This window comes from Rattus norvegicus, chromosome 8, assembly GCF_021556685.1.
Source record: "Rattus norvegicus strain SHRSP/BbbUtx chromosome 8, alternate assembly SHRSP_T2T, whole genome shotgun sequence".
In the NCBI taxonomy this organism is placed as follows: domain Eukaryota; kingdom Metazoa; phylum Chordata; class Mammalia; order Rodentia; family Muridae; genus Rattus; species Rattus norvegicus.
The window spans coordinates 131,481,618-131,501,551 of NC_141541.1; the positions used below are offsets into that span (position 1 = coordinate 131,481,618).

Genomic DNA, 19,934 nt, shown 5'->3' on the forward strand with positions numbered 1-19,934 from the left:
TTGCTTCATCCATCTTATCTAGTTTGGTGACTGTATATGTATGGGCGACATGTGGGGCAGGCGCCTATTGGGCATTCCTTCAGTCTCTGTTCTAAACTTTGCCTCCCTATCCCCTCCCAAGGGTATTCTTGTTCCCCTTTTAAAGAAGGAGTGAAGCATCTGCATTTTGGTCATCCTTCTTGAGTTTTATTTATTCTGTCCATCTTGGGTAATTTGAGCATTTGGGCTAATATCCACTTATCAATGACTGCATACCATGTGTGTTTTTCTGTGATTGGGTTACCTCACTCAGGATGATATTTTCCAGTTCCATCCATTTACCTATGAATTTCATAAAGTCATTGTTTTTGATAGCTGAGTAATATTCCATTGTGTAGATGTACCACATTTTCTGTATCCATTCCTCTGTTGAAGGGTATCTGGGTTCTTTCCAGCTTCTGGCTATTATAAATAAGGCTGCTATGAACATAGTGGAGCATGTGTCTTTGTTAGATGTTGGGTTATCTTTTGGGTCTATGCCCAAGAGAGGTATAGCTGGGTCCTCAGGTAGTTCAATGTCCAATTTTCTGAGGAACCTCCAGACTGATTTCCAGAATGGTTTTACCAGTCTGCAATCCCACCAACAATGGAGGAGTGTTCCTCTTTCTCCACATCCTCGCCAGCATCTGCTGTTACCTGAGTTTTTGATCTCAGCCATTCTCACTGGTGTGAGGTGGAATCTCAGTGTTGTTTGGATTTGCATTTCCCTTATGACTAAAGATGTTGAACATTTCTTTAGGTGTTTCTCAGTCATTCGGCATTCTTCAGCTGTGAATTCCTTGTTTAGCTCTGAACCCCATTTTTAATAGGGCTATTTGTCTCCCTGCAGTCTAACTTTCTGAGTTCTTTCTATATTTTGGATATTAGCCCTCTGTCAGTTGTAGGATTGGTAAAGATCTTTTCCCAATCTCTTGGTTGCCGTTTTGTCCTAACCACAGTGTCCTTTGCCTTACAGAAGCTTTGCAGTTTTATGAGATCCCATTTGCAGATTCTTGATCTTAGAGCATAAGCCATTGGTGTTTTATTCAGGAAGTTTTATCCACTGCCTGTGTGTTCGACATTCTTCCCTTCTTTTTCTTCTATTAGTTTGAGTGTATCTGGTTTCACTTGGACTTAAGCTTTGTACAGGGTGATAAGCATGGATCGATCTGCATTCTTCTACATGCTGACCTCCAGTTGAACCAGCACCATTTGCTGAAAATGCTATCTTTTTTCCATTGGATGGTTTTGGCTCCTTTGTCAAAAATCAAGTGACCAAAGGTATATGGGTTCAATTCTGGGTCTTCAATTCTATTTCACTGGTCTATCTGTCTGTCTCTATACCAATACCTTACAGTTTTTATACTATTGCTCTGTAATACCGCTTGAGTTCAGGGATAGTGATTCCCCCTGAAGTCCTTTTATTGTTGAGGATAGTTTTAGCTCTCCTGGGTTTTTTGTTATTCCAGATGAATTTGCAAATTGTTCTGTCTAACTCTATAAAGAATTGGGTTGGAATTTTGATGGGAATTGCATTGAATCTGTAGATCACTTTTGGTAAAATGGCTATTTTTACTATATTAATCCTGCCAATCCATGAGCTTGTGAGGTCTTTCCATCTTCTGAGATCTTCAATTTCTTTCTTCAGAGACTTGAAGTTCTTATCATACCGAGGTATTTTATATTATTTGGGACTATTATAAAGGATGTCATTTCCCTAATTTCTTTCTCGGCTTGTTTCTCTTCTGTGTAGAGGAAGGCTACTGATTTATTTGAGTTAATTTTATACCCAGACACTTTGCTGAAGGTGTTCATCAGGTTTGGTAGTTCTCTGGTGGAACTTTTGGGATCACTTAAGTATACAATCATATCGTCTGCAAATAGTGATATTTTGACTTCTTCTTTTCCAATCTGTATCCCTTTGATCTCCTTTTGTTGTCTGATTGCTCTGGCTAGGACTTCGAGGACTATATTGAATAAGTAGGGAGAGAGTGGGCAGCCTTGTCTATTCTCTGATTTTAGTGGGATTGCTTCAAGTTTCTCTCCATTTAGTTTAATATTAGCTACTGGTTTGGTGTATATGGCTTTTAGTATGTTTAGGTATGGGTCTTGAATTCCTGTTCTTTCCAGGACTTTTATCATGAAGGGGTGTTGAATTTTGTGAAATGCTTTCTCAGCATCTAATGAAATGATCATGTGGTTTTTATCTTTCAGTTTGTTTATATGGTGGATTATGTTGATGATTTTCTGTATATTAAACAATCCCTGCATGCCTGGGATGAAGCCTACTTGATCATGGTGGATGATTGTTTTGATGTGCTCTTGGATTCGTTCTGCAAGAATTTTATTGAGTATCTTTGCATCGATATTCATAAGGGAAATTGGTCTGAAGTTTTCTTTATTCGTTGGGTCTTTGTGTGGTTTAGGTATAAGAATAATTGTGGCTTCATAGAAGGAATTCGGTAGTGCTCCATCTGTTTCAATTTTTTGGAATAGTTTGGATAATACTGGTATGAGGTCTTCTATGAAGGTCTGATAGAATTCTACACTGAACCCATCTGTACTAGGCTCTCTTTGGTTGGGAGACCTTTAATGACTGCTTCTATTTCCTTAGGAGTTATAGGGTTGTTAAAATGGTTTATTTGTTCTTGATTTAACTTTGGTACCTGGTAACTGTCTAGGAAATTGTCCATTTCCTCCAGATTTTCAAGTTTTATTGACTATAGGCTTTTGTAGTAGGATCTGATGATTTTTTTAATTTCCTCTGGCTCTGTGGTCATGTCTCCCTTTTCATATCTGATTTTGTTAATTTGGACACACCCTCTGTGTCCTCTCATTAGTCTGGCTAAGGGTTTATCTATCTTGTTGATTTTCTCAAAGAACCAACTTTTGGTTCTGTCGATTCTTTCTATGGTCCTTTTTGTTTCTACTTGGTTAATTTCAGTTCTGAGTTTGATTATTTCCTGCCTTCTACTCCTCCTGGGTGTATTTGCTTCTTTTTGTTCTAGAGCTTTTAGATGTTCTGTCAAGCTGCTGACATATGCTCTCTCCTGTTTCTTTCTGCAGGCACTCAGAGCTATGAGTTTTCCTCTTAGCACAGCTTTCATTGTGTCCCATAAGTTTGGGTATGTTGAACCTTCATTTTCATTAAATTCTAAGAAGTCTTTAATTTCTTTCTTTATTTCTTCCTTGACCAGGTTATCATTGAGTAGAGCATTATTCAACTTCCATGTATATGTGGACATTCTTTCCTTATTGTTATTGAAGACCAGCTTTAGCCTGTGGTGGTCTGATAGGATGCATGGGATTATTTCTCTCTTTCTGTATCTGTTAAGGCCTGTTTTATGACCGATTATATGGTCAATTTTGGAGAAAGTACCATGAGGTGGTGAGAAGAAGATATATCCTTTTGTTTTAGGATAGAATGTTCTATAAATATCTGTTAAGTCCATTTGGTTCATGAATTCTCTTAGTCTATGTCTCTGCTTAATTTCTGTTTCCATGTCCTGTGCATTGATGAGAGTGGGGTGTTGAAATCTCCTACTATTATTGTGTGAGGACAATGTGTGCTTTGAGCTTTAGAAAGGTTTCTTTTATGTATGTAGGTGCACTTGTATTTGGAGCATAGATATTTAGGATTGAGAGTTCATCTTGGTGGATTTTTCCTTTGATGAATATGAAATGTACATCCCTTTTTTTTTTGACTTTTGGTTGAAAATCAATTTTATTTGATATTAGAATGGCTACTCCAGCTTGCTTCTTCAGACCATTTGCTTGGAAAGTTGTTTTCCAGCCTTTTACTCTGAGGTAGTGTCTGTCTTTGTCTCTGAGGTTTGTTTCCTGAAGGCAGCAAAATGTTGGGTCCTCATCGCGTATCCAGTTTGTTAATCTGTGTCTTTTTATTGGGGAGTTGAGTCCATTGATGTTGAGAGATATTAAGGAATAGTGATTGTTGCTTCCTGTTTTATTCGTGTTTGGATGTGAGATTATGTTTGTGCTTGTCTTCTCTCTCTCTCTCTCTTTTTTTTTTTGTTGTTGTTGTTGCAAAACGATTAGTTTCTTGCTTTGTCTAGGGTGTAGCTTGCCTCCTTGTGTTGGGCTTTACCATTTATTATCCTTTGTAGGGCTGGATATGTAGAAAGATATTGTGTAAATTTGGTTTTGTCATGGAATATCTTGGTTTCTCCATCTATGCTAATTGAGAGTTTTGCTGGATACAGTAACCTGGGCTGGCATTTGTGTTCTCTTAGGGTCTGTATGACATCTGTCCAGGATCTTCTGGCTTTCATAGTCTCTGGTGAGAAGTCTGTTGTGATTCTCATAGGTCTGCCTTTATATGTTACTTGACCTTTTTCACTTACTGCTTTTAATATTCTTTCTGTTTTGTGCATTTGTTTTGACTATTATGTGACGGGAGGAGTTTCTTTCTGGTCCAATCTATTTGGAGTTCTGTAGGCTTCCTATATGTTTATGGGCATCTCTTTCTTTAGGTTAGGGAAGTTTTCTTCTATGATTTTGTTGAAGATATTTACTGGTCCTTTGAGTTGGGACTCTTCACTCTCTTCTATACATATTATCTTAGGTTTGATCTTCTCATTGTGTCCTGGATTTCCTATATGTTTTGGGCTAGTAGCTTTTTCCGTTTTACATCATCTTTGACAGTTGTCAATGATTCCTATGGAATCATCTGCTCCTGAGATTTACTCTTCTATCTCTTACATTCTGTTGGTGATGCTTTTATCTATGACTCCTTGTCTCTTTCTTTGGTTTTCTATATCCAGGGTTGTCTCCCTTTGTGCTTTCTTTATTGCTTCTACCTCTATTTTTAATTCCTTCACCTATTTGATTGTGTTTTCCTGTAATTCTTTCAGGGACTTTTGTGATTCCTCTCTATATGCTTCTGCTTGTTTATTTGTGTTTTCCTGCATTTCTCTAAGGGAGTTCTTTATGTCTTTCTTGAAGTCCTCCATCATCATGATCAAATGTGATTTTAAATCCAGATCTTGCTTTTCTGGTGTGTTTGGATATTCAGTGTTTGCTTTGGTGGTAGAATTGGGCTCCATTGATGCCATATATTCCTGGTTTCTGTTGCTTGGGTTCTTGCACTTGCCTCTTGACATCACGTTGTCTCTGGTGTTACCTTGTTCTGCTATTTCTGACAGGGGTTAGACCGTCCTATAGGCCTGTGCATCAGAAGTGCTGTAGACCTGTTTTCCTGTTCTCTTTCAGCCAGTTATGGGAACAGAGTGTTCTGCTTTTAGGCCTGTAGTTGTTCCTGTCTACTGGTCTTCATGTGTTCCTGTGGGCATGTGTACTGAGTCCACCAGGCAGGTCACTTGGAGCAGAAAAGTTGATCTTATCTCTGGTCTCAGGCCTGGAGTTGCTTCTCAATGCTGGGTTTCAGCTCTCTGTGCTGGCAGCAACGAGAAGGGCCTGCCCCACCTTCGCTCATGACCCTGTGCACAGGGGGCCCAGATGACACTAGGCGTTTTCCTCTAGAGTCAGAAATGTGGGCAGAGAGTAGTCTCTTCTGGCTTCCCAGGTGTGTCTGCCCCTCTGAAGGTCTAGCTCTCCCTCCCATGGGATTTGGGTGCAGGGAGCTGTTTGAAAGGGTCCCTTCAGGTCCGGGAGGTGTCTGGACGTCAGTGTTGAGTAACCCTATCTTCCTGTTCCCAGAAGCCCTATACAGTTTCCACTTGGGCCAGAGATGTGGGCAGAGGTAGGCAGTACTGGCAGTTTCTCCTGCCCTGCAATCTCAGGAGTGCCCACTTGTCTGGGTGGTGAACTCTCTCTCCCACGGGGTTTGGGAGCAGGGAGCTATGGGCCGGGAACAGCGAGGTTCGGGGGTTTTTTTGTTTTGTTTTGTTTTGTTTTGTTTCTTTTAAGGTTTAAAGTCACCAAGTTACAGCAGAATTGTTTACATGTGTTCATTAAGACTAACCATTCATTATCTTTTACTGGCTCCACAAGTTCATTATAAGTTTAAAGCAATAATTTTATGTCATGTTAGCATGGTTTTGTCAAGAAACAAATCATCTGCCTTGTGTCTTATTATTTTGAAGTCTTGTATAGATAGACCTATCCACCATTTTGTAGGGCGCCCTCCAGTGGTGAACAACGGTACTGCGCATGCACAGGTTTTGCACCTGGTGTCAGTTAGCCGTTAATATGCTAATGAGGGGCAGTACCATGCTAGTGAGGTGATTCATTCTCTGCCAATCCCTGGAGGACAAGTAGTGGGGTGATAGTGGGGTGATCCGTGCCCCACCAATCCCTGAGAGATTATTAGCATACTGTTGTGTATATAAGGGGAGCAACTTTGCCGCTCGTGGTCCCCTGTCCCTGTTCAAGAGAGCTGTACAGTAAAGGCTTGTTCGCAGAAGAATCCTGTTGCCGCGAGTCGTTCTTACTGGTGAGACGTTGGACGCGAGACAAGTGGTGCCGAAAACTGGGAACCAACATCACCGGTGCCGAGGGGACCCTTCAGTGTGCTGAAGAGGATTCAGAACTGCGAGAAGGTAAATTAAAAGGTAAGCTTCGAGAGGCATGCCCCTTTTTGGATTTAAGAGAGCATGTCAGAAACGGAGCGGAGTGAGAAATTAGGAGCGCGCAAAAAGGAAAAGGTTACTAAAACAAAAGTGAAAGAGATACAAAAGGCGGAAGAAACGCTGCTGGAGGAAAAAATAGGTGTGCCCCGGAGGACGAAGTAGAAGTCATCTGGAGAGGATACTTTGTATCCATTTAAAGAATTAAAAGCCTTAGAACTGGCTGTCAGTGACTCTGAGCAAGAGTTGTCAGAGTCAGAGGAGGAGGAATTAGAGGAAGAGGCAGCCATATATGAGGAAGAAAGATATAGGCCTAGGTGGAGAGCCACTGTGAAGAAACCGAAAGTTATGGATCCTTTGTGGGCAAGGCTGGTAATTTTGTTTCTTTTTTTCTTTGTGTGGGATAGAGAAGCCACAGACAGCAAGCTTAAGCCCGGACCAAAACCTCTTTGGCAAATGGTCCCTGCCTACTTAGAGGATAAACGATGTGAGGAAGCCGTTAGAGCCGTTAGGACAGGTCAGAGGGTCCTTGCAGAGCAACAAGAAAGTATGTCAGAGGGAGAAAAGGTCTCAAAAGAAAAAAAGAAAAGGAAAGAAGATAAAAGGAACAGAGAGAAGGCAGAGATAAAAAAAAAAGAGGATAATCAGGACCAGGAAACAAATAAGATATATTCTTCTTTAAAAGCCTTGACCTTAGAAATGTCAGACAATCTAGAAAGCATCACCGACAGCTTAGAGAAAGTGAAACTAAAGGTAGAACCATCGGGTCCCGGGCCTCCCGCAGAGCAACAAAAGGAAGCACAGGACTCAACCTCAGTTCCACCACCAGACTCGTATTGACCCCTCGAATGGGAACTCAGGTGGTGGATACAGATTTTAAAGGCTGCAGTAAGCAGAATTCAGAAGGATCGCAGAAATTGAAAGCATGTGCAAAGATAAAGATTTGGGGTAGTGGTAGTGGTCAAAAGGGGACAAGGTAATAATGGTAAAATGTTTTTGTGTATGTGTTCTTTTAGAGTTATGTTAAAATCTAGAGAAGCAAAGTCGATTCTCATAGATGCTTTTAGTCTTTGGACCCTGACTAGAGACAGTTTACACCCTGGACAAGAGAGAGAATGGAGTTGAGAAAAACAGTCCTCCCGAACTCTCCACAGATGCTTTGGCAAAAGAAGGAAATGAGCTTAAACTTTTTGGACCTCTCCTGGGAACAGAAGGAGGTGGGAGACGTCTTGCCTCCTTGCTGGCTCCTATTGAAGAAGTGCTTATTTCTGGTTCTGGGTTCTTTAGGTAAGATGTCAGGGTCCCTTTGGTGGAACACCATCTAGTTCTTTTCCTCTGTGTCTATTGTCTGTCCTTGGTGCACCAAGCTGTCTATGTATGTCAATTTATGTCTGGGTTTTGCTTCTCGTTGCTTGAATGTTTTATGTTTCATGTTTAAAAGAAAAGGTTAAAATTTTAAAGGCTGGTTGATTCACCCATTGATGTAGCTTTAACTCCTTTCAAGAAAGGAACAAATAAATAAAAAGTTTCAATTAGCTTTTGGAGCCTGCATCTGTAGCTAGAAGCCTAAGTCGGCTGGGCAAGCTCCCCAGGGGGCTGGCTAAATGTTTATACTAGCTGATCCTAAAGACACCAGGAGCTTCACAGCTTCTAAGGAAATGGAACTGATGGCTGTCTCTCTTAGAAAAAATCTTTGACTGTGATTATTGGACTCAACAGGTGACAAGGTGTTTCTCTTAAAACTACAGCTAGAAAAAGTAAAAATGGTGATTGATTTAAATATTAAAGGTATGTGTAGCCACTTCAATTTTGTTTCTGATTGGTTTTAAATGTATACATATTCTCTACATGCCTTGGTTATGGACTATTGGCTTTTAAGTTATTGGATATGGTTAAAAAAATGTAACATTTGTAACAGAAAGTTGACATAAAACTGGTAAATTTGGATGGAGTCATTCTAGACAACATGTGGCATGAGCCAATCTAGGGAAACAGGTCTAAATTGGGATGATATTTTTATGGAAATCTTACCCTAGAAACCAGGCTTCTAAAAGATTTTAAGGCAATGTCTCTTTATTTAAGTATTGGAGACCGCACCATCATGCGTTCATATGTAGGAATTGGCAGTCAAACCTTGTAGCATGAAGGATAGACTCGGTGTTTTGGAGACTGGATTTTGGGATGATGAGGCTGATCTCAAGGAAGAGGCTGCTCAGTGTGAGAGGGAGAGATATGAAGATTGTGGCACCCTAGAAGTGGCTTATGCAAAAGTGGTTAAGGTGCTTGAAAATAATCAATTGTTCATAGCACCTGAAAAGGTTCAAATGGGCCAAATGGGGGAATATCTAGGAACTAAAATCACTCCTCATAGTATTTCCCCTCAGAAAATTGAATTACAAAAATATCATTTAAAAACATTAAATGATTTTCAAAAATTACTAGGAAGCATAAATTGGATTCGACCCTATATTAAAATGCCCAATGTAGATTTACAACCACTTTATGAGATCCTGAAAGGGGATTCTCAGCTTACTTCACCCCGTGCTTTAACCAAGGAAGCACGATTATCCTTGAGGAAAGTAGAAGAAAGGTTGGAAAAGGCAATGCTAAAAAGGTACAAGGAAAAGGAGGATCTCCTTTTGTGTATACTGAGAATCTTTCGTCAACCTACAGGAGTGCTATGGCAACAGGGAACGCTTCTTTGGATTTATCCCCATATTTCTCCTAATAAGACCCTTGAATATTACCCTTCTGCTGTTGCACAGCTTGTTGTGTTAGGCGTTAAATCTTGTATTCAGCATTTTGGTATTTTACCCAAGAAAATTATTATACCATATACAACTGCTCGGATAGAAACATTGTGTGCCTTGATAGATGATTGGGCGATATTACGCAGTAGTTTTGATGGAGAGTTTGACAATCATTATCCTAAGGATCCTTTGCTACAATTTTTTACTGAACATCCAGTGATATTTCCTAAGATCACTGCCTCAGAGCCTTTGTCTGGAGCGTTAGATATTTATACAGATGGCTCCAAAACAGGTGTAGGTGCCTATATGGTTGATTCTCAAGAACCAGTATTAATTCAATATAGTCCAGGCACCCCCCAAATTACAGAATGTAAAATTGTATTGGAAGTTTTCAAAAGATTTCATGATTCTTTTAATTTAATTTCTGACTCTGCTTATGTAGTTAATGCTGTGCGCTCACTTGAAATTGCAGGGCCAATTCGGTCGACTAGTACTGTATGTCAAATTCTTTTAGAATTACAAAATTTGATTTGGGCCAGAAAAAATAAATTTTTTATATAACATATTCGAGTCCATACTAATTTGCCTGGTCCCATGACCAGTAATAATGCCCTGGTGGATGCTAGTACTCGTAGAGAGTTTATTTTTCATGTCGCTCTGGTTGATCTCGCTAGAGAATTTCATCAAAAGTTTCATGTACCTGCCTTTACTCTTCAACAAAAATTTAAAATCTCTAGAGCTATAGCTCATGATGTGGTGTTACTTTGCCAGAATTGTGTTCAATTTCACCACCCTCCTCATGTGGGGATTAACCCTCATGGTCTGATCCCGCTAAAACTTTGGCAGATGGATGTCACACACATATCTCAATTTGGAAATTTAAAATATGCTCATGTTTCTGTTGATACCTGTTCCGGTATTATACACACTACTCTGATGACTGGTGAGAAGGCTTGTAATGCCATTAGCCATTGCTTAGAGGCATTGGCAGCCTGGGGAAAGCCTGATAGTCTCAAGACAGACAACGGGCCTGCCTACACTGCTAAATCCTTTCAGGCATTTTGCCAGACAATGCAGGTCAAACATACTAAAGGATTGCCATACAATCCTCAGGGTCAAGGAATTGTGGAAAGAGTACATCGTACCTTAAAAGAGCTTATACAAAAACAAAAAGAGGGAATTGCCAGCGGCCGAACACCAAAAGAACAACTTTCTTTAGCTCTTTTTACTCTAAATTTCTTAATTCTGGATGCGCATGGCTGCTCTGCTGCGGATAGCCATGCTACTACTACACCTATAACTAATGCAGAAGTAAAGTGGAAGGATGTCTTAACTAATGAATGGCGTGGCCCAGATCCTGTGATTTCGAGATCTAGGGGAGCTGTTTGTGTTTTTCCGCAGAATCAAGAAAATCCAATTTGGGTACCTGAGCGTTTGACTCGAAAATTGCCTTCTGCTCTTCCTGAAGATGAGACTACGAACCCTACTATTACTACTGGGAATAGTAATACAGGTTAATTCGCTCACCCTGTGGGCTATTGCCAGATCCTGGCCAGTACCCATGCCAATTCATAGCAATTCTACTGTTTTGAGAATAAGACTGGCAAGCATAATCTCTGGCCTTGGTTTCAATGGGTGCTGTCCAATGAGCAAGGGTTATATACATCCCTGACCCCCTTTGCTAGGTTGATGGGTGAGAACTTCGTGCTGTATAATGTTTCAGATACCAGACAAGGTGATACCAGGTTGATCAATATTCAATATAATAACCTCTTGGCAAATAATATTGCCACTAGTACTTCAGTATGTGTTAGATCACCTTTTTTCTTTCTGATAAGCACTAATGTCAGCAATGGTGTTTTTAATTGTAAGATGCTCTGATGTAGTCTGCTATTTAGCTGAATGCTGGGATGGCACCAATGACACCGCAGTGATGGTTAAGATTCCCTCCTTTGTGCCATTCCCAGTGGAGGCAAACCCAGATAGCTTTCCTATTCTTAATTTGCTGAGAGCCAAAAGAGATTTTGGAATTACGGCAGTCATAATTTCAGCCATTGTGCTGTCTGCTGCCGCAGCTACCACAGCTGCAATCGCTATGACCAATCAAATACAGACGGCTGAGACTGTCAATCAGATTGTAGAAAGAACTGCAGTGGCGCTAGAGATACAAGAAGAATTTAATACCCATTTGGCATCTGGCCTTCTATTAGCCAATCAAAGGATAGATTTAGTTCAAGAACAAATTGAAGCACTGTATCATATGACACAGCTGTCTTGCGTTTCCTCCCTTAGAGGTTTATGCATTACTCCTTTGCGAACTTTTTTCAGCATTCTCAACAGAACAAAGAAATCTCGAATTATCTGAAAGGAAACTGGTCCATGAAAGCAGAGCAACTATCAAGACAATTGCTGATGCAGATTTCTGTCCTCAACAGCACTAGGTTGGACCCCATCACAGTTGAAGATTTGACCTCATGGATTACCAATGCTTTCTCCCTTTTTAGGGAGTGGGCGGGCATGTTTGCCTGGGAAGCTATTGTCCTCCTGGGATGCGGAGTAGGTCTCTAGTTTATTGGCCGTTTAAAAAGAGAACATGCCAGACACAAAGTGGTTGTTTACCAGGCTATGACCACCATTAAAAAGGGTGCTTCTCCCAACATATGGCTGGCCTCTTTGAAAGATTAGGAGTTCGCCCTAGATCATTTTTGTCATTGTCATGTGGAGTCATTGTATCCAGAGACAGGCAACTTTCCTCGAGCTCAGACCAACCTAAGACATGGGGCCCGGTGGCGATAGGGTAACTCTACGACGGGTAAGGCCAAGTTTGGATGAGAACAACCTAAGACAGGAGCAATGACAAGATTGACGTGACACCCAGATCTAGACCACTCATTTTATTAAACAAAAAAGGGGGAGATGTAGGGCGCCCTCCAGTGGTGAACAACGGTACTGCGCATGCACAGGTTTTGCACCTGGTGTCAGTTGGCCGTTAATATGCTAATGAGGGGCGGTGCCATGCTAGTGAGGTGATTCATTCTCTGCCAATCCCTGGAGGACAAGTAGTGGGGTGATAGTGGGGTGATCCGTGCCCCACCAATCCCTGAGAGATTATTAGCATACTGTTGTGTATATAAGGCGAGCAACTTTGCCACTCGTGGTCCCCTGTCCCTGTTCAAGAGAGCTGTACAGTAAAGGCTTGTTCGCAGAAGAATCCTGTTGCTGCGCATCATTCTTACTGGTGAGACGTTGGGCACGCGGCACCATTTATTTTCTGTCTTTGTGTCTACAGTAAATTACCCATTCCCAGGTTTTGACCTTTAGTTACCATATTGTGGCCTTATTCCTGACCTAGAAGGAATGTTTCCTTGATTGTAAATTTGTTCAAAGCTTTCTTTCTTTTCCTCGTGCATTTGGCCTGTGACAGATGATGGTTTACAGAGTTCTATTTGCAGCTTTGATTCTAAAGGAGACTTGAGATTGCTTGTATCAGTTTATGAGTTCTAAAAAATCATTATCAGGAATTTGAAATCAGCGCTTCATCTACATAGCATTGCTACATGAAAGTACATCTTCATATTGATTCTTCAGGAAATCTGCTCAATAGGGTGGGCTGATGTTCACCAATCATTAGGCTATGTAATAGTGGCAAGAAAGGACTATCGGCAACAAGAAGCAGCACTAGGATAAAGTTCCTGAGGACCCTGCATCTCAGAACACACCCATCACAGTCTTGGAAAACATTGGGCCATCTTGAGAAAACTCACTTGCTATATGACTTCTGACCCTTCTTAGTTTGTATATGCATGGAGGTTGGGTTAAATCTCTTACACAAAGTATAAACAAAAGTATATCTGTAGAAAAATAAGTGGATTTCCAATGGAAATTATGTATAAACATGGAAACAACCTCAGAACGCTAAGTGGATTCTTTAAGAACGAAGAGTATTGGAACACTGGGAGATCAAAGGTGCCCACTGATCACTAGGGAAAACAAAGTATGGTAAGTACACAAGATTTCCCTCTCAAAGGAAAGTGTAAAAGTTTAATTTTATTAACCAGATGTCATCTCAGAGGCTTTCTGCTGAATAGCTTCACTGTTTCTAGTTCTTTCTGAACTCTGGCTGTCTGGTTCAACTCAGCAGTTCTGACACCAAACTCTTCTCCAAGTTCTGCTTCAAACTGGCTTCTCTCAGTTTCTGACTGAATTGCTCTGCTTGGCCTCAAACTAACTCTGGCAATCTGTTCTAATCTTCTGGCTCCTTCTCATCCTCTGGCCTCTGGCTCATTCTGTCTCCACCAGCAACATTTCTCTGTAAAACTGTCCTAGGGAAATTGCCTCCCCCCTCCTTCTTTCCCCCTCCTTCCCCCTCCCCCCTATCTGTTTTGCACTGCCCTCTTAAGTGGCCTCTCTTCCTGTCTGTTCTTATTATAGTTGGATGTATCCTATCTCTGACTCATTCTGTCAAATCTTTCTCTGATTTGTTACTTTGTCTGCCCCTCAATTAGACATGTCTTTCAAACATGACTGCCTTCTTTAATTTTTATTTTTATATATTCCTTCTTTTTTATTTGTTCTTTTTTTATACACTCCAGATTTTATTCCCCTCCTGGTCCACCCTCCAACTGTTCCACATCCCATACCTCCTCCCCACTCCCCTGTCTCCACAAGGATGTTGCCACCCCCATCCTACTAGACCTCCCCACTCCCTGGGGCATTAGGTGCATCTTCTCTGACTGAACCCAGACCCAACAGTCCTCTGCTGTATATGTGTTGGTGGCCTCATCGCAGCTGGTGTATGCTGCCTGGTTGGTGATCAATTCTGAGAGATCTCAGGGGTCCAGGTTAATTGAGACTGCTGGTCCTCCTACAGGGTCACCCTCCTCCTCAGCTTCTTCCAGCTTTTCCCTAATTCAACCACAGGGGTCAGTAGCTTCTGTTCATTGGTTGGGTGCACATATCTGCATCTGACTCTTTCATCTACTTATTGTATCTTTCAGAGGGCAGTCATGATAGGTCCCTTTTTGTGAGCTCTTCAAAGCCTCAGTAATAGTGTCAGGCCTTGGGGCCTCCTCTTGAGCTGGATCTCACTTTGGGCCTGTCACTGCACCTTCTTTACCTCAGACTCCTTTCCATTTCCATCCCCGCAGTTCTTTCAGACAGGAACAATTATGGGTCAGAGTTCTGACTGCAGGATGGAACCCCATCTCTCACTTGATGCCCTGTCTTTCTGCTGGTTTGGGTTCTACAAGTTCCTTCTCCCCACTGTAGGGCATTTCATCTAAGGTCCCTCCCTTTGAGTCCTGAGAGTCTCTCACCTCCAGGTCTCTGGTACGTTAAGGAGGGTTCCCCCAATCTCCTACCTCCCAAGGTCACCTGTTTCCATTCTTTCCACTGGCCCTCAGGGCTTCAGTCCTTTTCCCCACCCAATACCAGATCATGTTTCCCTCTTCCCAGACCACACCACCCCATCCCCTTTCCATCCCAGGTCCCTCCCTCCCTCTTCTCTTGTGATTGCTTTCTTCTCCCTACCAAGTGGGACTGAAGCATCCTCACTTGGGCCCTTCATCTTGTTGACCTTTTTGAGTTCTGTGGACTGTATCTTGGGTATTCTGTGCTCTTTTTTGGCCAATATCCACTTATTAGTGAGTACATACCATGCATATACTTTTGGATCTGAGTTACCTCACCCAGGATATTTTCTAGTTCCACCCTTTTGCCTAAAAAACTCAGGATGTCCTCATTCTTTTTTTTTCTTCTTTTTTCCTTTTTTCAGAGCTGGGGACCGAACCCAGGGCCTTGCGCTTGCTAGGCAAGTGCTCTACCACTGAGCTAAATCCCCAATCCCAGGATGTCCTCATTCTTAATAGCTGAATAGTATTCTGTTGTGTAAATGAACCACATTTTCTGTATCCATTCTTTTGTCGTGGGACATCTGGGTTGTTTCCAGCTTCTGGCTATCACAAATAAGGCCGCTATGAACATAGTAGAACATGTGCCCCTGTGGCATGGTAAGGTATCTTTTGGGTATATTCCCAAGAGTGGTATTTCTGGGTCTTCAGCACTGCTTCCAATTTTCTGAGGACTCTCCAGACTGATTTCCAAAGTGGTTGTACCAGTTTGCAATCCTACTAGCAATGGAGGAGTGTTCCTCTTTCTCCACATCCTCACCAACATGTGTTGTCATTTGAGGTTTTGATCTTAGCCACTCTGATTGGTGTATGGTGAAATCTTAGGGTTGTTTTGATTTGCATTTCTCTGATCACTAAGGACTTTGAACATTCTTTAGGTGTTTCTCAGCCATTTGAGATTCCTCTGTTGTAAATTCTTGGTTTATTCTATACTTACTTTTTTGGTTGGTTTGCTTGGTATTTTGGTGGTTAACTTCTTGAATTCTTTATATATTTTGATTATTACCCCTCTATCAGATGTGGGGTTACTGAAGATTTTTTCCCAATCTGTAGGTGCTGATTTGTCTTATTGACTATGTCCTTTGCCTTACAGAAGGGAGAATTGAAAAAAACAATGGAACTAGAATCCATTTCAGAGATGTTCATCTACTATAGTGAAAAGAAAATAGTACAGCAGAGTAACAAGCGTCATGGCCAGGAAGCACAGGAAGAAGAGCTGCTTTGGTTGGTTTTCTTTTTCTTCGTTTTTATTCCATCTGTGATCCTAACCTAAAGAATGGCACTCCCTACTTTCAGAGCTTATCTTCCCCCTCAATACTAGGGAGAGTAAGGAGAACTTTAAAGGCTACAAGAATACCACTGCAGATTGCAGCCATTGCCTATAGGTTGATGCAGAGAACCCAAAGAAGGTGAAGACAGAAGACATATAGGAGATTTTGCATGGAACATATAGGGTGAATAATACAGTATAAGCGCCAGTTTTAAACCTCTTATTGGTGATGGCTTGTGGAGACAGTGGTGGAAGAGTCAGGCTGAAGTCAGATATGTGACTAGTGATTCTTTAATAATAAAACAGAGGCACTGTCTCAGATATACAGGCCCTGTAGGAGGCATTAATGGCTCTAAGCGTGATGAGAGAAGCTGGAAGATCATGAAGACTTGAATATAGGGAGAGGTGAAAAGTCAAGCTTGGCTTTCAACTCATGGAAATGAAGAACATTGGCTTTAGAAAGCAGGATGATGGCTTCAGTTTTAAAGACAAGTTTAGTTAGAAACCATGAGAAAAATCTAGGCAGTAGGGAAACTGGGTGTGAAATACTGGCAGGGCACTAAGAAGAATAACTAAATATAGATATAATCCTGGTTGTCATGGGAAATGGATGCCACAGGGTGAACAAAATACCTTTTATAGAACTTAAAGTAATGCAAGCATCTAAAGAACAAGAAAATTTGCTAAGTGGGTCAGAAGTACATAGCAGCCCATGGAAGAGGACCCTGAAGGAAGAGGAAGTAAAGCGTCAACAATTGTAAATGCTGTGAAGATTGGCACATGGCATGGGTAGACAACAAAACATGCACAGCCTTGTGATGGTATATGAATGGGAGACCACTCAATTCATGCCTGCTTTTTCCTCGGCGATCTGTTGCAAAAGAATGGAAAACAAAACAAAAAAATACTTTTCTTCTTTACTCCAGAAAGACACTTCTCTTTTTTATCCCCGTGTCTGGTCTCTTCAGAAACTATGAGACGCCTTGTGGTCTAGAAAGTCTGGTTTACTTGGGGTGGAGGCATTTATTAATAATCATCCCAGAGGGTATGACTGAATCCTTTGAGAGGAAAAGATGAGGGTCAGATAGGGCAGATAGGAGTGGCTCAAATTACATCCTTGAAAACTCTGGAACCTGTGAAAGTAATGGTGTGCAACTCCTGAGGAGTCTCAGGGGCTGTCCCTGGGGATATCTAGCAGGAAAGAAGCAGAGCTTTCTAGCACTCAACAAGATTTAGAACCCAGGACATCCATCTAGGCTGTCACACAGACTGAGACTCTTTTCCTGTACAATTAGGATAAGACATAATTTAATTTTATTAGAAGTACTATTGTAAAATGAGGATGGTATCTAATTTATTAATTTTAAAATATTGAAACATTTTTATTAGAGGCTATCCAAACCCCATCAATCTTGGGTGTCCAAATAGTCATCTAAGAAGAGGAAATAGGAGAGTTAGAAAAATGGGGGCTGGGTAGATCTCTAATCTTTTTGTTCACATTCTGTGGACAGAATAAAAAGCCAACCTAATGGTCTGGTGGAGCAATAAATACTGTGTCCTCATTGGACACATGACTTCCTCTTTCAGGGTGAGGTGTCCCTGTGTGGTTTCTATAGTCTTACAAAATTGTGGTTTTATGAATTTTCGTTTTCATTTCTTATTATTCAGAGTAAATACAATTTGTAAGAAATCCAGATTCCCTTTTCTAATTATAAAGGATGCTGTGAGAGCTGTTCAGGTACTCTCTTCAGGGCCAATACACCTACCACTTTCTTGGTTACTAGGTATGGAGCTACTGAGACCTGGAACTACCTGTTCGGGCTATGTCGCTTCATAGTGAGTGGATGAATATGGGAGCTGGTGGAAAGACTTGGTCCAATTTCCAATATTCAGAACACTCCTCAGTGTAACTGGACTTTTACGGACTGGACAGCTATATAAATAAGGACATAGAGATTCTTGTATATTTTTAAAGTTTAGGGTTTAACTTGGGCTACCTCCCAGATCCTCTAACCAGACTAATTCTGCTCATGTCCCACCATGACCTGTTCTACCTCTCTACTCATGTTCACATTCATCCACCTCCAAGTCGTCTCCCTGAATCCCTGCTTCTGGTTTTTCCCCATTGCCCCTTTCTCTCTACCAGAAGTCCTACCTTCCACTTCATGCCAAGCTATTGGCCCTCAGATTTTTATTAAAGCCAATCAGAGAATCTCTTAGGTAGGTGAGGAAGGACAGAGACACACCTTTACACAGTGTACTCCAACACCTCAAGACCATCTTATTTCTACTGTTCCTTATAGTATTAGTTGAACACTGGTTGTTACTGCATTATGGCTCCTTCTATGCTGCCTGATTCCTCATCCTGTCCCATATAGGGAAGTCTCTGATCAACAAGCTTTCACACACACATGGTTCACACCTTCTTGGAGCTCTGAATTCCCAAGAATCCAAATAATCTGGATCTTAGTTTTAGTTTTTCTCTTTCACTGAAAATAACAGATGTCAACAGGTGATAAAATGTTTCCACTTGGATTCTGTGGCTTTTCCCCCCATACCTCATCTCTATATTACCAAAAAGTAGTTCTCCAAAATTCACAACATGTGAATATTTACTCATGTAAACTCAAACAACTAATACAGCAGAAAACAGATTGTTTCCTAAAAGTAGTTTTGGTACTTTTCCCACTAAGGATTATACAACTATTAGAATAGATGCTATTTGACAGTTTCATCATTATATATTCTTTTTGTAAACATTTTAAATTTTCTATATTGTAGTTAAAATTAGATGGCTAGATAGTCTATGAAATCATATTTTTGGAGACAGTTATAAGTAATATACCCAATTATGATACTTCCAAACAGTCTATTTTTGAATGACAGTTTAGAACCTTGATACATGTACTCAGTTAGCACTCACCATCTTGGCATTTCTACATTCTGTCACTGAGCTGAACTTAATGTTTATGTGTCAGGCAATACCCATGAGAAAGAAGCCCTCTTCCTAGGTTGGTATAAGTTGTGTTGAGGGGGGAATTTTGTGAACTATTAAGTGGTCAATAAGGGTTATACATGTTAAGTCTATAAGCCTGAAACTGCCTTAAATATATGAGTGATATTCACAAGATAGAGGTTCTCTTGTTATCCTTCATGCCTCTGTGTTATCCCATGAATATGAATTGTCCCACAGTAAGTTTATTGTGTTGAATTCTTGGTGCCATATGGTGATGGTATTTTGGGAGTTGGTGGAAGCCATTTGGGAGAATGGTTTTACTAGACGAAGCAGGTTATTGTAGGTGTGCTTTTGAAGGTATTTTCTTCCTCTGTCTCTTTCTGCTTGCTGTCTATCATGAGGTGAATAACCTCCTCCATCACATTGTTTGCCACCATGATATTGTGACCAAGTACATAGGGCCGAGCAAACATGAACTGAACATTCCCATTTATAACATTTCCTTGGAAAAGGTAATAAGGTGTCTGTTTTATTCAAATAAGTAAAAAACAATAGACCAAGAGTATGATTCTGCTTAAACATAACTTGGTAAACCATTGAATTTATTGGGATTACTTACAGGAACATGGTTAAGGGGCTACTTACAGAAACTTGTGTGACTCAGGCAGTCACGTCACTGAAAAGCCCATACCATCATGGATGTTAAAAGTAACATAACAGGAAGTTCCTGAACAATTTGCAGGCAGCTCCATCAAAGAGTATCCTCCCAGAGAATGTGTGCTATTTATGCTTCCTCAGGGAAGAACCACCAGTTTCATGGGCTGCTGAATATGTTTCTTGTGAATCTCATGATTTTTTTGCCTCACCTAAATGTTTCAATATGCAGGAAGTAGCGATATCTTTGAAACCATAAACTAAAATAAAGAATTCCTTCATTCTGCTTTATGACCATTTCCTCTGTGAAAACCACATGCAAACAACTGTGGT

General features: G+C 40.9%; 1 long non-coding RNA gene across 1 annotated transcript; it reads left to right on the forward strand.

The window, feature by feature from the left end:
* Window positions 1–6,666: 6,666 nt before the first annotated feature.
* LOC148004406 (uncharacterized) lies at window positions 6,667–19,117 on the forward strand. The gene is made up of 5 exons (XR_015628179.1): window positions 6,667–6,935; window positions 7,580–7,850; window positions 10,715–10,826; window positions 11,642–13,312; window positions 15,815–19,117. It is a non-coding gene; the product is annotated as an uncharacterized LOC148004406 (long non-coding RNA).
* Window positions 19,118–19,934: the final 817 nt, after the last annotated feature.